The sequence below is a fragment of the Dromiciops gliroides genome, chromosome 2 (assembly GCF_019393635.1).
Source record: "Dromiciops gliroides isolate mDroGli1 chromosome 2, mDroGli1.pri, whole genome shotgun sequence".
Taxonomy (NCBI): domain Eukaryota; kingdom Metazoa; phylum Chordata; class Mammalia; order Microbiotheria; family Microbiotheriidae; genus Dromiciops; species Dromiciops gliroides.
Genome location: NC_057862.1, coordinates 219,279,798 through 219,299,277, shown reverse-complemented (window position 1 = coordinate 219,299,277; position 19,480 = coordinate 219,279,798). Strand labels below are relative to the sequence as shown.

Here is a 19,480-nt window from a genome sequence, read left to right as displayed (position 1 = left end):
CACTTGCTTTTCCAGTATTATATTATTATAGTATTTCTTCATATTATTCCACTCACAAACCCTCTATTCTAGCTACATTGACCTATTAGCCGTTCCCTATTCATCTCTTCTCCACCTCAATGCCTCTGAATTCCCATGTTTGGGTTCTCTTCCTTCCTCACATTGCCACTTAGAATATCTATCTTCCTTTAAGACTGTTCAAGAACTACCTCCTATGTGAACCTTCAATGATCCCACCAGTTGTTACTGCTCTCTACCTCCTCAAAATTATGTTTTATATTTATATAATTGTATTTATGGTAGTTCCCTTCTCTAGTGCATAAGTCTTATTCTGAGAATGGCGATAACTGAGTTAAATCTATATTGATAGTTCACCTGTCTGGTACATAGGTCTTCCCCAGGGTTCCAGGAGAAGCAGTTACTGAGTTGTGTGACTCAATTCTGACACAGCAGTTGTTTATTTGAGTATGATATGCAGTAAAATATTGGAGTGGTTTGAGAAAACATTAAGCTTCAATGATTCATGTATATAAAAATAAATAATTAGAGAACTTTTAGGTTAAAATGGGGGCATGAGTATCAGAACTGTTCTTTAATTAGGGGGAAAATATAATCGACCTAATTATAGTCCAAAGATGGGAATCTGTGTGCTTCAATATTCTGGAATTTCAGTTGCATTTCTATTCTCTCCATGGCCACTGTGGGTATTGGTAGAAGATGGTAATTGTTTATGGGTAGAATCTCTTGTAAATATGTGGAGGGTTATACTTTCAGTAAATATTTTGAGAAGAGTCCGGGTTGGTATTATTTATCTTTATAACATGTTATATCACCAACCCAGAAGAATTTAATTTCTGGAGGGAAAACATTGTTGCATCTTTGTCATTTTGAAAGGCTCCTAACTTGAGTAGACTTGATCTATATATATATATAAGCCTCATTCTCATACGTTGTCAATGTCAGAAATGCCGTTTCATTTCTGACTCCTCAACAAATGTTCTCTGATAAATACATAAGGAGGTGCCACTAGTGTGATCGTTTACTAAGGCCAAATTCTATCCCATTACTTCATTTAATAATAGTGCTATTTTAGACAGTCTTTATTATGTGCCTGGCAATGTAATGTACTCCTTATAATTATTATCTTACTTGATTCTCACAACAATTGGGAGGTAGATGCCATTATTATCCCCATTTCAAAGATGAGAAAACTGAGGCAAACAGGAGTTAAGTGACTTACCCAGAGTCACACAGCTAGCTAGTAAGTGTCTGAGGCTAGATTTGAACTCAAGTCTTCCTGACTCCAGGCCCAGTGCTCTCGCCAGTGATCCACCTAGTACATGTTGTTTTGAGAAAACTAAATGATACTTGGAGAAGTGGTTTTCAAAATGGTTTATCATTGGTATATTTTCCTTTTTCCCTATTCCCTACTGCGTTGTTTGAGGATAAATATGATAGAGTGGAAATTGAATTACAACTATGCTACCTACTAACCATATGTCCTTGAGTAAATTATTTCACTCATGCTTCTTCATATATAAAATGTGAGGGTTGAACTAAATGATCTTTGGGATTCCTTTCATTTCTAAATTTTTTGATCTTATGATCATCAAGAATTTCTTCTTACTCTTCCTATACCCCCTCATCCTAATGCCTGTGACAAGTTTTCAAAATCTTTCAAAAAAGACATTTTGATGATGCAATTTGTTTGGAAACTGACATCTAAGCAAGGTCAGCCTCACACAGGTCATAGGCCACATTTTTCTGCTGAGACAAAGATCAGTTCTCCACTAACACCATCATTCATACATCCCATTAAGCAAATCAATTGCATTGATTGTTCTAAAAGATTTAAGTTACTTCTGACATGGGGAAAAAAATGGAAAGATAGTATGTAAAGAAAATCATTTTTTCCTGCTTCCATGATACTTAGTGACATTGTGTACATCATAGTGACAATTCTAGGAGGGCAGGCCTCATGTTAATATACCATACTAAAAGATGAATTAAATTTTAAAGGAAATATTCTATCTCTATTACATTTACATATTAAAAACCTAAAGACGTTGAATTGATTCTTCTAGATCTTGATAAATAAGCAAAATTTCACAGTGCAAATCAGATTTATCTTTTACTTTCATGGTAAAAGACCAAATTTAATTAATATACCCAGTTAGAGAAGAATTAGTGAATTAATTCACTGTGTTTTCGTTTGCCTTATATTCATTTATTTTCTTTTGAAGTAAGATCTTCTGCCCTGATCTGCCATCATATCACATGAAGGTCCATTTGCTTAAAGCCAAAAGTTTCCTTGATGACACAGTAAAGAGTCCTAGATTTGAATACAGGAAGACATGAAATGAAGTTTTGCTGCTGACCCTTACACATGAGGTCCCAGGCAAGTAACTTAAGTTCTCTAACCTCAGTTTCCTCAGCCATGAATAGAATGAATAATAATAGCCTCAACCACACAGTATTATTGGGAGGATCAAATGAAATAATGTATGCAAGGTAATTTGCAAAGTGCTATATAAATGGAAGTTATCATTACCTATATGATTGATGTGAAGGCAAACTGATCAGCAAATATTAAGTGAGCAAGGAACTTTTCTAGGTGATGTGGAATTCTCCCATTCCTGGAGAATTTATATTCTCACTTGTAAAGTTGCCATCTATAAGGGGCTAAAATTCTAGCTAGACTGTCTAAAATTCTAATGAGTGGTTGCCATAAGTTAGAAGCTTTAGCAAGAGTTTAGACTTTTGAGTACTTATTAAAGAGCATAAGAATTTGAAGAGGAGAAAGAGGTAATAGATCTATTTCTAAGAGATCCCATCATCTGACCTCTCCAACCCAAGGTCAGGAACCCAAAGACCCCAATGCTTCCTTCCTCGTCCCAGAAACCTCCTCTCCAACAAGAAATAAGGCTGTCCACACACAAAGCTCCAAGCTAATTGTCTGGAAGCTTTGATTGACAGAACTAACAGGCGGCTCTACAAATGCAAGCTGGTCAGCTTCTGGATGCCAGGCTGACCTTCAAAAACCTCAGAAAATGTCACTTCCAGATGCTAAAGCCACATGGCTTGTCCTCACATGGCTTCTCCTCATGGCCAAGCTTCCCTACAGTATCTCTCCAGCAGAAGACATCATTCCAATTCTCACATACTGAAAAGAAAAGACTCACTGAATACCATGAAATGCATGCAACTATCTAATCTACAGTTTCTTCCCTATGTGAATTAAGGCAGAACCAACAACTGCTTTTGAGAACTGGAAATTAGAAGAACAATGCATGACATGTCTTTCTTTTGTTCTTATTTCATTTGTTCTTTTTTATACACAAGCTTTTATGGTCAGCCATAACATATGTGCTATAAATAATCACAAGAATCACTTTTTTAAATGTCCTTGTCTAAGGAATTAAAGAATACTACAATAGGAACTGAGAGAAAAGGTCATCTAGTCCCACTAGAACCTATACAGAAATCCTTCCTTGGTCATCTGACCCACTCTAAAGATCTTTAACTGAATTCATTGGTTATTTTAAAATATTTAAGACCCTAAAGAAGGAAGCCCCTACTACATTTAGGTAACTATAATTGTTAGGAAGTTTTCCTATGCAACCTTCACCCATTTTTTTCTAGTTCTTCCTTATGGAATCAAGCAGCACAAGTCTATTGGTGCTTTCGTAAGATATACCATCAAATGTATAAAGGCATCTATCATATTCTCTAAGTCTTCTCTTCTCAGGGCTAAGAGTTTCTATTTCCTTCAACTCTTCCTCATGTAGCCTGGCACTCAGGTCTTTAGCCATCATAGTCATGCTTGTCTGAATGTGTCCCAGTTTCTCAATGTCCTTCTTAAAATATTATATTTATGCTTCCTGCTAATCAAAAATTCTAAGCCCATAGTGATATAGAAAAATTATTCATAAAAGAAGGAGCTCCTAAAATAGGATTATAAAGTTAATTCCCCATACAAACCCCATAGAACCAGAACTTTGTGTTTTGTATTCTGTGAGCTATGTGTGGTATTATTGCAAAGTGGACAAATGTAGTCAGTCAGTCAACAAACATTTATCAGTACTTTGTGCATTTAGTAATTGTGCATTTAGTAATACTGTGTATATGCCTGTGAAACCTGGGCAGCACCATGCCAGAAAATTGAGCCATTTCTTTAATTGTCTTGAGAAGATTTTGAAGATCACTTGGCAAGATAAGGTACCAGAAAATGAGGTCCTCTCTCAAGTTGAACTGCCAAGCATTCAAACTCAACTACAGAAAACACAACTCTGATGGATTGACCACTTACCCAAATGTCAAAACCATGTTCGCCTAAAAGACTATTTTACAGAGAATTTGAACAAGGTAAGCACTCACACAGAGTTCAGAAAAAGCAATACAAGGACACTCTCAAGGTTTCTCTAAAGAACTTTAGTACTGATTGTGAGACATGGAAGACACTAGCACAGAATTGCCCAGCATGGATTGCCACATCAAAGAAAGTGTTGTGCTCTAGAAGCAAAGCTGAATCACAATAGCACAAAGGAAGTGAGTGATGCACAAATCTAGAGACACCATCTCCAACCCAAATGTTCAAATGGACTATTTATGCCTGACCTGTGGTAGAGCGTTCCTTATATTGGTCTGATCAGTGACAGTTGAGCACACTGTACCTTGACCCTAACATGATGTCATTGATCCTCTTTGAGTATGAAGGATGAACAACAGTACTAATACTCTGTTTATGCTATTAATACTATCTTGCTAAAAACCAATAAAATAGATGAACCATTGGTTAATTTAATTTAAAAAAAGAAAGAAGAGAACCAAATGATAAGTATCAAAAATGAAAAGGGTGCTTTTACCACCAATGAAGTAGAAATTAAAACAATAATTAGGAACTATTTTGCCCAACTGTATGCCAATAAATTTGACAATCTAAATGAAATGTATAAATATTTACAAAAATACAAACTGCCCGGGTTAACTGAAGAGGAAATAAAATCCTTAAATAAGCCCATATTAGAAAAAGAAATTGAACAAGCCATTAATGAATTCCCTAAGAAAAAATCCCCAGGGCCAGATGGGTTTACAGGTGAATTCTGCCAAACATTTAAAGAACAAGTAATTCCAATATTATACAAATTATTTGGAAAAATAGGTGAAGGAGTTCTACCAAATTCATTTTATGACAAAAATATGGTGGTCATACCAAAACCAGGCAGAGCAAAAACAGAGAAAGAAAATTATAGACCCATTTCCCTAATGAATATTGATGCTAAAATCTTAAACAAGATATTAACAAGGAGATTATAGCAAGCTATCACTAGGATAATACACTATGACCAGGTGGGATTTATACCAGGAATGCAGCGCTGGTTCAACATTAGGAAAACTATCAACATAATCAACCACATCAATAAGAAAACTAACCACAATCATATTATTATCTCAATAGATGCAAAGAAAACTTTTGACAAAATACAACACCCATTCCTAATAAAAACACTAGAGAGCTTAGGAATAAGTGGAGTTTTCCTTAAAATAATAAGCAGTATCTACCTAAAATGATCAGCAAGCATTATATGTAATGGAGCTAAGTTAGAGGCCTTCCCAATAAGATCAAGGGTGAAACAGGAATGTCCATTATCACCTCTATTATTTAGTATTGTACTAGAATTGTTATCTTTAGCAATCAGAGAAGAAAAAGAAATTAAAGGAATTGGAATAGGCAAGGAGGAAACAAAACTATCACTCTTTGCAGATGATATGATGGTATACTTAGAGAATCCTAAAGAATCAACTCAAAAATGACTTGAAACAATAAAAAACTTTAGCAAAGTAGCAGGATATAAAATAAATCCACATAAATCATTAGCATTTCTATAAATGAAGAACAAAGTCCAGCAGCAAGAGATAGAAAGAGAAATTTCATTTAAGGTAATGGTAGACAATATGAAATACTTGGGAGTCTACTTGCCAAGACAAACCCAGGAACTCTATGAACACAATTACAAAACACTTTTCACACAAATCAAATCAGATCTAAATAATTGGGAAAATATCAATTGCTCATAGATAGGCTGAGCTAATATAATAAAAATGACAATTCTACCTAAATTAATTTACCCATTGAGCACCATAGCAATCAGACTACCTAAAAATTATTTTATAGAGCTAGAAAAAAATAACAAAATTCATCAGGAACAACAAAAGGTCAAGAATATTGAGGGAACTAATGAAAAAAAATGCACAGGAAGGAGGGTTAGCTGTACCAAATCTGAAGCTCTATTATAAAGCAGCAGTCATCAAAACTATTTGGTAATGGCTAAAAAATCGAGTGGAGAATCAATGGAATAGGCTAGGCACAGGAGACACAGTAATAAATAACTTTAGTAATGTACTGTTTGATAAACCCAAAGACTCCAGCTTCTGGGAGAGGAACTCAGTATTTGACAAAAACTGCTGGGAAAACTGGAAGATAGTATGGCAGAAATTAGGCATAGACCAACACCTTACATCTTATACTAAAATAAGGTCAAAATGGGTACATGATTTAGACATAAAAGGTGATATCATAGGTAAATTAGGAGAGAAAGGAATAGTCTACCTATCAGATCTTTGGAAAGGAGAACAATTTATGACCAAACAAGAGATAGAGAATATTATGAAATGCAAAATGGATGATTTTGATTACATTAAATTTAAAAGGTTTTGTACAAACAGAAGCAATGCATCCAAAATTGGAAGGCAGGCAGAAAGCTGGGAAACAGTTTTTATGGCCAGTACTTCTGATAAAGGCCTCATTTCTAAAATATATAGGGAACTAAATCAAATTTATAAGAATCCAAGTCATTCCCCAATTGAGAAATGGTCAAAGGATATGAACAGGCAGTTTTCTGATGAAGAAATCAAAGCTATCTATTCCCATATGAAAAAAATTCTCTAAATCACTATTGATTAGAGAAAAGCAAATTAAAACAACTCGGAGGTACCACCTGAAACCTATCAGATTGGCTAATATGACAAAAAAGGAATATAATAAATGTTGGAGAAGCTGTGGAAAAATTGGAACACTAATGCATTATTAGTGGAGTTCTCCAACCATTCTGTAGAGCACTTTGGAATTATGCCCAAAGGGCTATAAAGCTGTGCATGCCCTTTGACCCAGCAATACAACTATTGGGTCTTTTTCCCAAAGAGATTATAAAAAAGGGAAAAGGTCCCACATGTACAAAAATATTTATAGCTGCTCTTTTTATGGTGGCAAGGAATTGGAAATTGAGGGGTTGCCCATCAATTGGGGAATGGCTGAACAAGTTGAGGTATATGAATGTAATCCAATTCTATTGTGCTGTAAGACATGACGAGCAGGTGGATTTCAGAGAAACCTGGGAGGACTTGCATGAACTGATGATGAGTAAGATGAGCAGAACCAGAAGAACATTGTACACAGTATCAACAACATTGTGTGTTGATCAACTCTGATAGATTTGATTCTTCTCAGCAATACAACGGCATAAGATAGTTCCAAAGGACTCATGATGGAAAAGGTTCTCCAAATCCAGATAAAAAAAAATTACTGTAGAATATGGATGCTATTTCTTTTGTTTTTGGTGCTGTTGTTTTTCTTTGTTGAGGTTTTTCCTTTTTGCTCTGATTCTTTTCTTATAACATGACTAATGTAGAAATAAGTTTAATGTTATTGTACATATATAACCTATATCAGATTACTTGCTGTCTTGCAGAGGAGAGGAGGGAGGGGAGAGAGGGAAAAAAATTTGAAACTAAAAATCTTATAAAAACAAATGTTGGGGGCAGCTAGGTGGCACAGTGGATAAAGAACTGGCCCTGGATTCAGGAGGGCCTGAGTTCAAATCCGGCCTCAGATACTTGTCATTTACTAGCTGTGTGACCCTGGGCAAGTCACTTAACCCTCATTGCCCTGCAAAAAAAAATGTTGAAAACTATCTCTACATATAACTGGAAAATAATATAATGCTTTTATAATTTAAAAAATACTATCTTACTATGTGTCAAGTACTATGCTAAGCATAAACAAATTCCTGTCCTCAAAGAGCTCACATTCTAATAGTGAAGACAACATGCAAGCAACAATGTATAAGCAAGATATGAGGAGGAAAAATAGGAGAAAAATCACAACAGGAAGGCACTGGCATTAAAGAGAATTGAGAAAGGCTTCTTGCAGAAGAGACCTTAGTGGCACTTAATAAATGCTTGTCTACTGACTGATAAATAAAATATAAGGAAATGTGAATAAGATCTCAAAAGGAATACAAATCACTCTTGGGAAATGTGAAGGCAAATGAACCAGTGCTTCCAAATAACAAACAGAAACCTATGGATTACCCAGAGTGCAGGAAACAAGGAATTCCAGTATTTTTTAAAAAAGAAAAAATAAATGAAATCCATAAAAGAAGAAATTAGGAGTGAATATAGTTCAGAAAATAGAATTCTTAGTGCATAATTTATATGAAGAGAATTAGAAGAGGAAAAATTGAGTCCCTGATAGAGAAGCTTTCTAAAGAAGTGAAAGAGAGATTAACCAGTTTTTGGTCCATAAACATAGTAATATAGAGGAAAAAATGGTAGAAAAGAAGCAAAACAATAATGTTAAAAGAACACATGAATTCTATATAAGTAAGAGTGTCTGACCTTGAAGATAGGATTCATAGGGGTAACTTATTTCCCTCAGAAGAATGTAAAAACATTGGAACTTCATAATACATGAAATAATATAAGAAAATTGTTCCAAATTTCTGAGTAAAATATCAAAAATCATTCCACAGAATCCGCTGATCTCCACCAGAAAAATAAAACAACCTTAATGCTTCAGATTCTAAGACACAGTCATTATATTTAACAATTTCACCAGAACATAGCAAATTTGGCCAGTAGACAGGAGAATGAGTTTTAGGCATGGAGAAAAGAAAATTTAAATAATACAAGATCATTCTGAAGTAGTGAGAAATCACAGAAGGAAATGGAAAAATGTATTCTAAATAAAGGAGCTCAAGCTACAATCTAAAATGATATACCCTGCATACATGATTCTAATCGTCCATCAACAAAAAAGATGGATATTCAACAAATGACAGGCATCAGAGGCATTCCTAACAACATCAATAAGATGTGAGTAAAATATTCAACTTGTGAACACCTCAAACAATAGATGCACAGGAAAGTTAAATAAGTAAAATTATCAAGAAAAATAATACTTATGGAAATCAATTCATCATTTTAGGAGTATTTTTAAGAAAAGAGAAAGCTTGATCTATGTTGTAAATAAAAAGACAAAGGTGATAGGATATAAAAAGATAAAATCTCAAGATAAGAGAAGGTAGAGTAGCTGAGTGAAGAATCACTGACTAAATTCCTTGACTCCATTACATTTGACCTTCTCTACAGCAAGGCAATACCTTTCCATTTTTGACTCTATGTGTGTGACTCTGAGTTAGTCACATATTCTTTCAGAGTTTCAATTTTCTTATTTCTAAAATGGAAACAATAAGACCTGTTCTACCTACCTCACATAGTTGCTCAAATGAAATAATTCATAGTAATAATGTTAACAATAGATAATATTTACATAGTGTTTCAAGATTTACAAAGCACTTTATAAATATTATCTAATTTATCCTAATGATATAACCGGGAGTAGGTACTATTATTATCCCCATTTTTACAGTTGAAGAAACTGAAGCAAAAAGAGATTCAGCGATTTACCCAGGGTCACACAGCTGGTAAGTTCCTGAGGCTAGATTTGAGCTCAGGCCTTCCTGACTCTAGGTCTAGCTTTCAATTCACTATATCACAATGAATCATGACACTGTTTAAGACAGTAGTTTCAAACTCAAATAGAAGCAGGGGCCATACATAAGAATCCCTGTAGTTTACATATTGAATTGGAAAAACACACATGTTGATATATTTCTTTTTTGTTTGTTTTTTGTTAATCCATCAATACATTAAGATCAGATAAGAGCTACATTTTAATCTGATTCAGGCTACACTCAGCTGTGTTGTGGGCCACATACAGCCCCATATATCTGACACTTCTGGTATAAGACATGATATAAATTGCTATTTGTTGATATTGTCGCTATCCTTGAGCATGATGAAGCATCATTACATTGCTTTGAATGGATTTTCATTAGTTGATATTTATTGAGTTCATAGAACAAAATTTTAATGAGCATATGACTCCCTTTATGAAAGCATATAGAGTGAAACATTAGATGTATGATTAGGAATAAGAAAGCTTGTGATTAGTAACAATATCAGAAATTCAAAGGGCTCGGACGGTGACTTGGAGCAAAATTATTAGAGCTGAAGATTGACTGGTTCAGAAGAAACAACAGGCTGTGTAAACATGATGTGAAAACTTAAAGAAATCTTTTAGCAGCTGTTCCCCAAATTGCACTTTAAGAAATTAGAGCTGCTTCCACTTTTTGACTCTATGTGAAAGTCAAAATTGCCAGGATATCCCACCAATAAATGTGATTTTCATTCTAAAATCCAATCAACAATCGCAGTGCTGTCTCAGACCTGGCTCAGGGTTAACATTGAGAAGTGAACACATTTGTTTCCAAGAGTCACACCATCCATGTTTTTATACTCCTCTCCCCCAAGTTACAATGCACACTCTTGCAACTTCAATTTACCAGGCCATGTCCTCTGCTCAGAGTCCCATTACCCACTCAATATCCAATTCTCAAAAGAGCTTGTTAAGCAACTAGCTAGCTAATTTGAGAAATTCCAGCCATAATATCATGGTTTTGGTGCAATTTAGCGAAGAATCTATTTTTTTCTTCTCCTAGATACATGAATGTTTGGGTCCCCTCCCCTATTCAAGAAATGGGAGGGAACTAAATAACTCAGCTCCCAGTTGACAACATAGGGACTAACAGATGAAGCTTGAGAAAGAACAAAAAAGAAATTGTAGCCTCTTTAAAGTTTCTCATCCTATAGGAAGTGTTGTCACAGGCAGATATCTTTAGAGAAAAGGACATCAATCAGACTGTAGAGTCACCATATCCCAATTTAGTGTCAACATCGAAGATCAGGGCAAAATGTATGATGCCATATAGTGACATTTCTAGGTAATTTGGGTTTGTTACTTTGTGCTATTGGTTTTTTGCAATATTTTACAGACCCTCTGTTTTGTACCAATTTTTTCCTGAAATTCTGGAGGGTCTTAAACCATGTTACTATATCCCTCAAATAAACATTTATTAATTTTGTCAATATATTGCACATGTATAACCTATATCAGATTGTTTGTCCTCTTGTGAAATGGGAAAGGGGGGGAGGGAGAAAATCTGGAACTCAAAATCTTTCAAAAATTAATTTTGGGGGCAGCTAGGTGATGAAGTGGATAGAGCACCGGCCCTCGAGTCAGGAGTACCTGAGTTCAAACCCGGCCTCAGACACTTAACACTTACTAGCTGTGTGACCCTGGGCAAGTCACTTAACTCCAATTGCCTCACTAAAAAAAAAAATGAATTTTGGAAATTGTCTTTACATGTAATTGGAAAAATAAAATTCTATTTTTTTTTATTTACCAATATATTTCAAGTATCAGAATGTTCTGTCTTCAAATCAGCTTGGGAAACAAAGGCTTAACATATTACCTTTCAAAACAACACATTTGTATTTTTATAGGACTTATCATGCCCAAGAGGACTGACTAATAAGGAACAGTGAAAGTTTCAGGCACCATTGCAAGCTAGTGCAAGAGTTTGGGGATTTTATTTGTTTTCACAGAATTCAGAATCTGAGAGTAGGAAGAGATCTCTAAGATTTTCCAGACCACCTCTTAACTTCATAACCACTAGAGTTTTTTTATGACTCCTCAAATCCCACCACCAACTCTGTTTTGACTGGAAAAATTTCTTCCTCTGAAGTATGCATAGAAAGCCAGCCTATCATGGATAACCATTCTTTAAAATCATCCATGTCTAATTAACTTTATGATGAGCAACTATGCATGATGATTATACCTAATCAAGTTGTCACTAAAGTGTTTCTGGTTAACCTTTCACCTTAGAACTGTATTAATTTCCTTGTTCATTTAATAGTCGCAAACTTTTTGCATTATTGGGCTGGTTTAAACCCTATTGATCTTGCACACATGCAGTATGCTAAAGAACCAGGGAAGATATGCCACCGTAACCCCTACTATTTGTAAATGAGGTCATTGGGATCTTAAGCAATAAAAAACACAACGTGCTAAAGTGTATCATATCTGGTTCATATTGTATCTCAGAGCCAATTATTAAATTTTCAGGGTGAACATTTACAACTCAGAAAGAAACACTACAAATCAGGACTTGGCTTATTTTTTGTTAATTGTTTAGACTTAGGAAAGTGATGGAGAAAATGTTAATGATACAGTTTAAAACTCAAAAATGTGTTGAGCATACTTTTTTTTTCCAGAGAGCTGGTTATTAATCATATACCAGTGCACTATTGATGGCATGCTAATGTGGTAAGAGTAATTACCTAATCCAACCCATTAATGTTCCAAATCAGGAAACTGAGACCCAAAGGTGTGAAATGACTTACTTAATATTTCACAACTAGAGAGTGACAAAGTAAAGACTCAGACTTGAGGTTTCTAATTCAGTCCTGGGCCTTTTCAACTCTCCCATGTAGCTTTTGCTGCCCATTAATCATAATATCATTTTTAAAGTAATTAGATGGTAGCAATAGTTGAGTTGGATTAAAATCACTCTAAACACATAATTGCAAAAGCTAGGTAAGCTATAATTATGATGAGATGAAGGGAGTTTAGATATAGTTATAGACATATGATAGAGATACAGATAATATAAATATAGATTAGATATAGAGATATAGATGTAAATTATATAGACAAGAATATATATAAGATATAGTATAGCATTGTAAAATTAATGGAGAGCTAGCCTTTTAGTCAAAAAGACCTGGTTTCAAGACCTGTCTCTATAATTTACTGTCTGCATTGTTGTTGTTGTTGTTGTTGTTGTTGTTGTTGCTGTTGCTGTTGCTGTTGTTGTTTAGTCTTTTTTCCATCATGTCTGTCTCTTTGTGATTCCATTTGGGGCGTTCTTGGCAAAGATAATGGAATGGGTTGCTATTTCCTTCTCCAACTCATTTTACAGATGAGGAAAACAGGGTTAAGTGACTTCTCCAGTGTCACACAACTAGTAAGTGTCTGAGGTCAAATTTGAACTCAGGAAGATGAGTCTTCCTGACTCCGGGCCCAGCACTCTATCCACTGAGCGACCTATCAACCATTGTTTGCATTAACCTCTAAGTATCAAAGGCATCCCTCTGAGATCATAAGTTGCAATGAATCTGCAATAAGTCTGCATTGGGAAAAGAAGCCCTTTAGTAATATTTTCCAGCATAAATAAAATCATATGGCCCATCCAAAAAAAAATCCCCAAACTTAAATTCAAGGATGGAATAAGTAGGTAATACAAAATTCTAATAAACACTAACAAGAAATGTTATACTTCTCTAGCAAGAAACACTGGTAAATCTTAGGACATTTATTGTCTTACCATTCATTCATTCTACTTTTATCATGTTCTCTCTTATATTTTTAGATATCTTTTTATATTAGGAGTTGTCATCATGACCAATTTATTCCTTCAAGGTAGTAACTGTCTTGAATTCCTTTAGATCCCCCACACCAGCTAGAATAATACCTCTGACACAGTAGGAGTTCAAAAAAGCCTAGTTTGGTTAGTATAATTTAGCACTTGAGTGAATCCTTTGTTATTTTGTTTTCCTTATTTTACATACTAAGTGAACCTCTTTTCTCACCTCCACTCACATAATCTGATATCCAAGTACCTGGATAATTAATGTGTTTTTCAGGCAAATCACCAGAAGAGTCAGCACCATCAGCACCAGTGAGTCTCTTTGGCCCTGTGTGAGCAAGGTGAAAATGGACAATTCCTATCAATTATAGAATGATAGACTCTCAGAGTTAGAAGGACTTTCAGAGGTTATCAAAGTCAACCTGTCCCTGAATATGAATTACTGCTACAGACCCTCTGACCTGTGGTCATTTAGCTTCCGTTTGAAGACCTTCAGTGCCGGTAAACACACTGTCTCCACCCTCAGCTATTATCTTGTGCTAGGACTACATGCCTTCAACTCACTGTAAAGGAGAGTAGACATGAATTAACACACTACCATTCACAGACTTGTTATATGCTTTAAAATTATTATGGATTAGCATTCAATACAAAAGGAGCTTTCTCTTCTTTGGTGAAGTACAGCAAATCTTGGGGGTTGACTTTCATCATGTTCTCATAAACTTCTTAGTTGATTTTAGTTGAGTGAGTTGATTGAGTTGATTGAGTTATCTCAGTTGATTCCCTGTGATCATTTCTCTTCTATCTCTGGTATTTTAGAATTAGTAAAACATATGTGACTCAGCCTTTAGCCCTCCTGAATTGAAAGTAGTACTATATGTTCCGGTTAGGCAAAAAGGTTGCTTCATTTCAAAGCTTACAGATAGATAGATAGATAGATAGATAGATAGATAGATAGATAGATAGATAGATAGATAGACAGATATAGATATAAATAGATATCAATATAGAGATATAGATATAAATATAGATAGATATAGATAAGTATTATGCATATATATATGTGTATATATACACACAATGTATATTATATATATAAAATACACATTGTATATATATACATACATACACATATATATATATATATATATATACATACACATACATTGTATATTGTGCGTGTGTGTATATATATATATATACACACACACAGAGTTACTGTAGGAAAGCTCCGCCATGAGGAGAAGGCATCTGAGGGCAAGCCATGCGGCTTTCCTTGGTGTCAGGAAGTGACGTTTGTTCATGGGTACTGTCAGTCAAGGCTACCAGCCAATTAGCTTGGAACTGTGTGGGCAAGTGAATGGGATGTTCTCAATTTCACAGGAGGTTTGTGGGATGAATGAAGTGTGGTTCTCTCTCTTTCATCAGGACTCTCACGGAGAGCGGAGCAGGAGAATTTTAGCTCCCCAAGATAGATAGCTGAATCTAGGCCTCTTTCTCCCTCTCTTCACCAAATTCTTATTCTCCTTAATAAATGCTTAAAAGTCTAATTCTTGCTAAAGCTTATAATTTATTTGTGACCACTCATTAGATATTTTAGACAGACTAGCTAGAATTTTACCCCCTTACAATATACACAAAGCTTTTCTGTTTAGAGTATATATGTATATATAGATATAGATATATACATATACACTCTATAAAGCAGAAAAAGCTATCTTCTATGGCATTTTCTAATTTCCCTTTGAGTCACAAAAGATTGTAATATATAATAAGCAAATAGTAGCATAAATAGAAGGAGGTGAATAAGGCCAGTGTCCCAAGTAATGCCTAGGCCTCCAGTGGAAAGATCCAATTACTGTATTTAAATTCCCCACTTTCTACAGGGAGCCTTTCCCAATCCCTCTTAATTCCAGTCTCCTCTATTAGTTGGTTATTTCATATTTATTCTGTATATAGCTTGTTTATATATAGTTGGTGCCATGTTGTCTCACAAATTACATCATGAAAACTTAAAGGGCAAGGGACGGTCTTTTGTCTTTCTTTGTATCATCCGAGCTTAACACAGTGCCTGCCACTTAGTAGCCAATCAATAAATGTTTATTTACTAACAATCTAATCTATCTGGAGACAGCTCTAATTGTGACAAAATTCATTTTATACAGCCAGAATATGCCTCTCTACAGCTTCCACACTGTTCCTAACTCTCCTCTCTGGTTATAAACAAGAGGAAGTCTTTCATGTGACATCCTTCAAGTATTTGAAGTTAGTTATCATGTATTTTTAATCAATTATCTTTTATGTTTCTGAAACCCTGCTGTCTTTTCCAGCTCTCTTGGAACTTCTATGGTCCCCTAACCCTACCCTAGCATATTGTTTGTTTTTACTGGCCTAATACTTTGAGAGTACTATAAATAGATTTCCACTCTCACTTCTGCTGAGGACTACACATGTGCTTGTGCACACATGCACATTCATACAAGCATGCGCGCACACACACACACACACACACACACAGAGACACACACACCTTAACCCTGCACTATCCTTGGGACATCTCTCTCATACTCTCTTCTCTATTATCCTTGGTTGCTGTTGTTGTTGTGCAGTAATTTCACTTGTTTCTGAATCTTCATGACTTCATTTGGGGTTTTCTTGGCAAAGATACCAGAGTGGTTTTGCCATTTCCTTCTCCAGATCATTTTACAGATGAGGAAACTGAGGCAAATAGGGGTAAGTGATTTGCCGATGGTCACATAGCTAATAAGTGTCTGCTGAGAACCTTTGGCCCTGTGTGAGCAAGGTGAAAATGAACAGTTCCTAGCAATTATAGAATGATAGACTCTCAGAGTTAGAAGGGCCTTCAGAGGTTATCAAAGTCAACCTGTCCCTGAATAGGAATTACTGCTACAGACCCTCTGACGTGGTCATTTATCTGAGAATATGAGTCTTCCTCACTCCAGTTCCAGCACTCCATCTACTGTACCACCTAGCTGCCCCCATTGTCCATATGGATGGGCAAATTCTTAGACTAATTAGGTTCCAGATACATCACCAATTCACTGGTCTTAGCTATGGCACCAAATTTCTTAACCTGACAGTCAAGACTTTCCATAATCTGCCTCCAAATGTCCTAGCCTTCTCTCAAATAAAAAACATCTTTTTCTTAGTTTAAAGTACTGACCTAGAACTTGATGTTCTTCTGGTCTCTCTTGTAAGGTGACACGAGCCCAGGGTACACAGGCATACTAAGTCAACTACTAGTAAAATATACCCATCTCTTCTCCTTCCCAACTTTTTCCTTTGTATCCATGCATTTGTGTCTCTATACTCCTTTCAACATAGTAAATGTAAGGGGAGAGAATTTCCCCAATAGGGCAAATGACCTGGATCTCTTTTCAACTGGCTTGAAGGCAGAAAAACCAGTTTTCCCTTAGATGCTATTTCCAAAAGTTTCTCTCCTCATTTTCAGTCCAAGACCTCTTTTAAAATACCCAAACCTATAGCCTTTTACATTTTTGTAGGGCTCAGCAGCTCTCTAGGCAGAACCTGAGGGCCTACTCCCTGCCCATGTGGGTTATAAGTGTATTTGACTTATTTCCCTTATTAAACTCTAAGGTTCTTATGGGCATAGACTGTGTTTTATTCTTTTTTGTATTCCCCTCACAGTGCCTAGCACAGTGAATTGTACACAGTGCAATAGGTACTCAATAAACAATTGGGGAGTGCTGTGGGAGAAGTCCACTTGCACATTGTAAATATGGTGCCACTTACCTGAAAGGTATCAGTTCTCCAAGCATTCCAATGGTAATTTCTGCAGAGAGGGATTGTGCAGGAATACAATTACATCCATATCCTAATGGTGTTATTTCTTAACAGCATGGGAAAAATTCTCAGGGAATAAAAAAGTACAAAATGTATCAGTGGTCACCACTGTACACTTCAGGGGGTTTGTTGCCTTATTTGTAATATTAATGGGCTTATTCTTGGGAAATTTTGCATTTTGGAATTTTTTTAATAAAAGGGTTTGGGGAATGACTAAAGATTATAGAATAAGAAGGGAAGGGGGATCACCCAAGGAGATATTTTGCTGAGTTTCCCCCACTAATAAAGTCTTTAATAGTAAAAGACAGTGATGCACACTGTTTTATTTTTGTAAGGATCTGGAAGACTGCAGAATGAAAAAGGGAGCAACATTTCTTAGGTTTCTCTGCATGGGGAATTGCCTCCAGTGTTCATTTTAATGACAATCCTAGAATCAGAGCCCTGGGAGCTGCCTGCTGAAATAAACACTGACTTCTCTTAGATCAGTGTTATGGCAAAGGCATGGAACTGTGTTGCCCTTCCCTCTGGCACTTCCATAGCTCTTATTATTCAACCTCTCTGGTTGATGTCTTATGGCAGACATCAGGGAACTTGATCCAGGAGCAACTGTTAAGCTTAATCATCAGCTTAATAAATAAGCCTAAGGTGGTTGGCAGATATAATAATGTTAATAATTAAGGCTCATATCATGTTTTTTAAGCATTAATGAGTTCCTACAAGGCTCTGGAGACTAAGGTAAATAAACATTGAAATCCCTTTTTATTACTTCATTCATTCATTCATTCATTCCACAAACATTTGCTGATCACCTACAGCTACTACTAATAGTTCTTTTAAAGGAGGGCTTTATTGATTACCATTTGGCTTTCCTGATGATACCCTAGTAACATAGGTAAGTAGTATAAGTGTTATTCATCACCTCTTTACAGAGGAGGAAACTGAGGCTCAGAAAGTTGAAGTGTCTCACCCAGAATTGCCATCCTGGGAAAGGTGCAGACCCAGGAATTGAACACAAGAGTTCTGACTCCAAAATCAATGCTTTTTTTTTTCCCCTGTTATTTCTTTTTTTTTCATTTTTAATAAACATTTTATTTACTGACCAACAGTAGTTGTAAAACCGTAGCTTCTGGAAGAACCACTTGTTTTTGCCTGTCTTGTACCTCTCCTCAAACTTGACCTTGGCCTCCCTTCTCGCCTTCCGTTTTTGCGCAGGGTCACGGAACACATCCTTGTTAACAACTGTTTTGTCCAATGGGATATCCACAGAGTATCTGATGGGCATGAGGTGGTTGTAGTTATAAACTTTCACGAAGGACTTGATTTTTTATCTCTTGTCAATCTTCTTTTTGCCCATTGCTGCGGTCACCTTTCAAGGGTAGCAGTCAATGCCTGCCACCAAGGCATGGCTGTAGGTCCTGTTGGATGTCCCATTATCAATGTTCTTGACGATGACGGCTTTGCACCCGGAGTACCGCTCGGCCAGGACCGGCACCACCTTCCTGGGTTTCATGAACTTGTCCATTTCGACACGAAGCGGGACGCTCCTACAGCCAAAAGGAAACTCCCCAGTTATTTCAACAAGCCATATCTCTACCACTACAGGTAAAAGGTTATCTTGGTTTGATAGGGAATGTGAAGAAATAAACGGGGTCCTAAACGTCTTGGTAGAGTTGAGATTAAAAACTGCACTAAGAATTTGGGGGACACTCTATAAGAATGCCCTTGCCTTCACTAAGTTTGGAGTCAGTGATTCAGTCAACAAATATTTATTAAGTACTTGCTATGTGCCAGATACTGTGTTAAGTGCTCGGAGTACAAATATAGTCAAGAAGAAAAATAGCAGTCCTATTGCAGTGATCTGTCTGAACTTCTCCTCCTCCCTCCCTCCCCCAGATTTAGAGAACATAAAAAATGACAGCACTGATTTTTCCTAGCCATGGAAAAGGGACAGTGATTCCAGGGTGGGGAGGAGGGAATATTCAGGCAGGGTAGAAGATCAAAAGGGCACTCAAAATCACAAGATAGAAAGGAATGAGTATTGG

At 36.0% G+C, this 19,480-nt stretch overlaps 1 pseudogene; it reads right to left on the bottom strand.

The window, feature by feature from the left end:
* Positions 1–18,960, bottom strand: part of LOC122743427 — a 30,909-nt pseudogene extending 11,949 nt beyond the window's left edge.
* Positions 18,961–19,480: the final 520 nt, after the last annotated feature.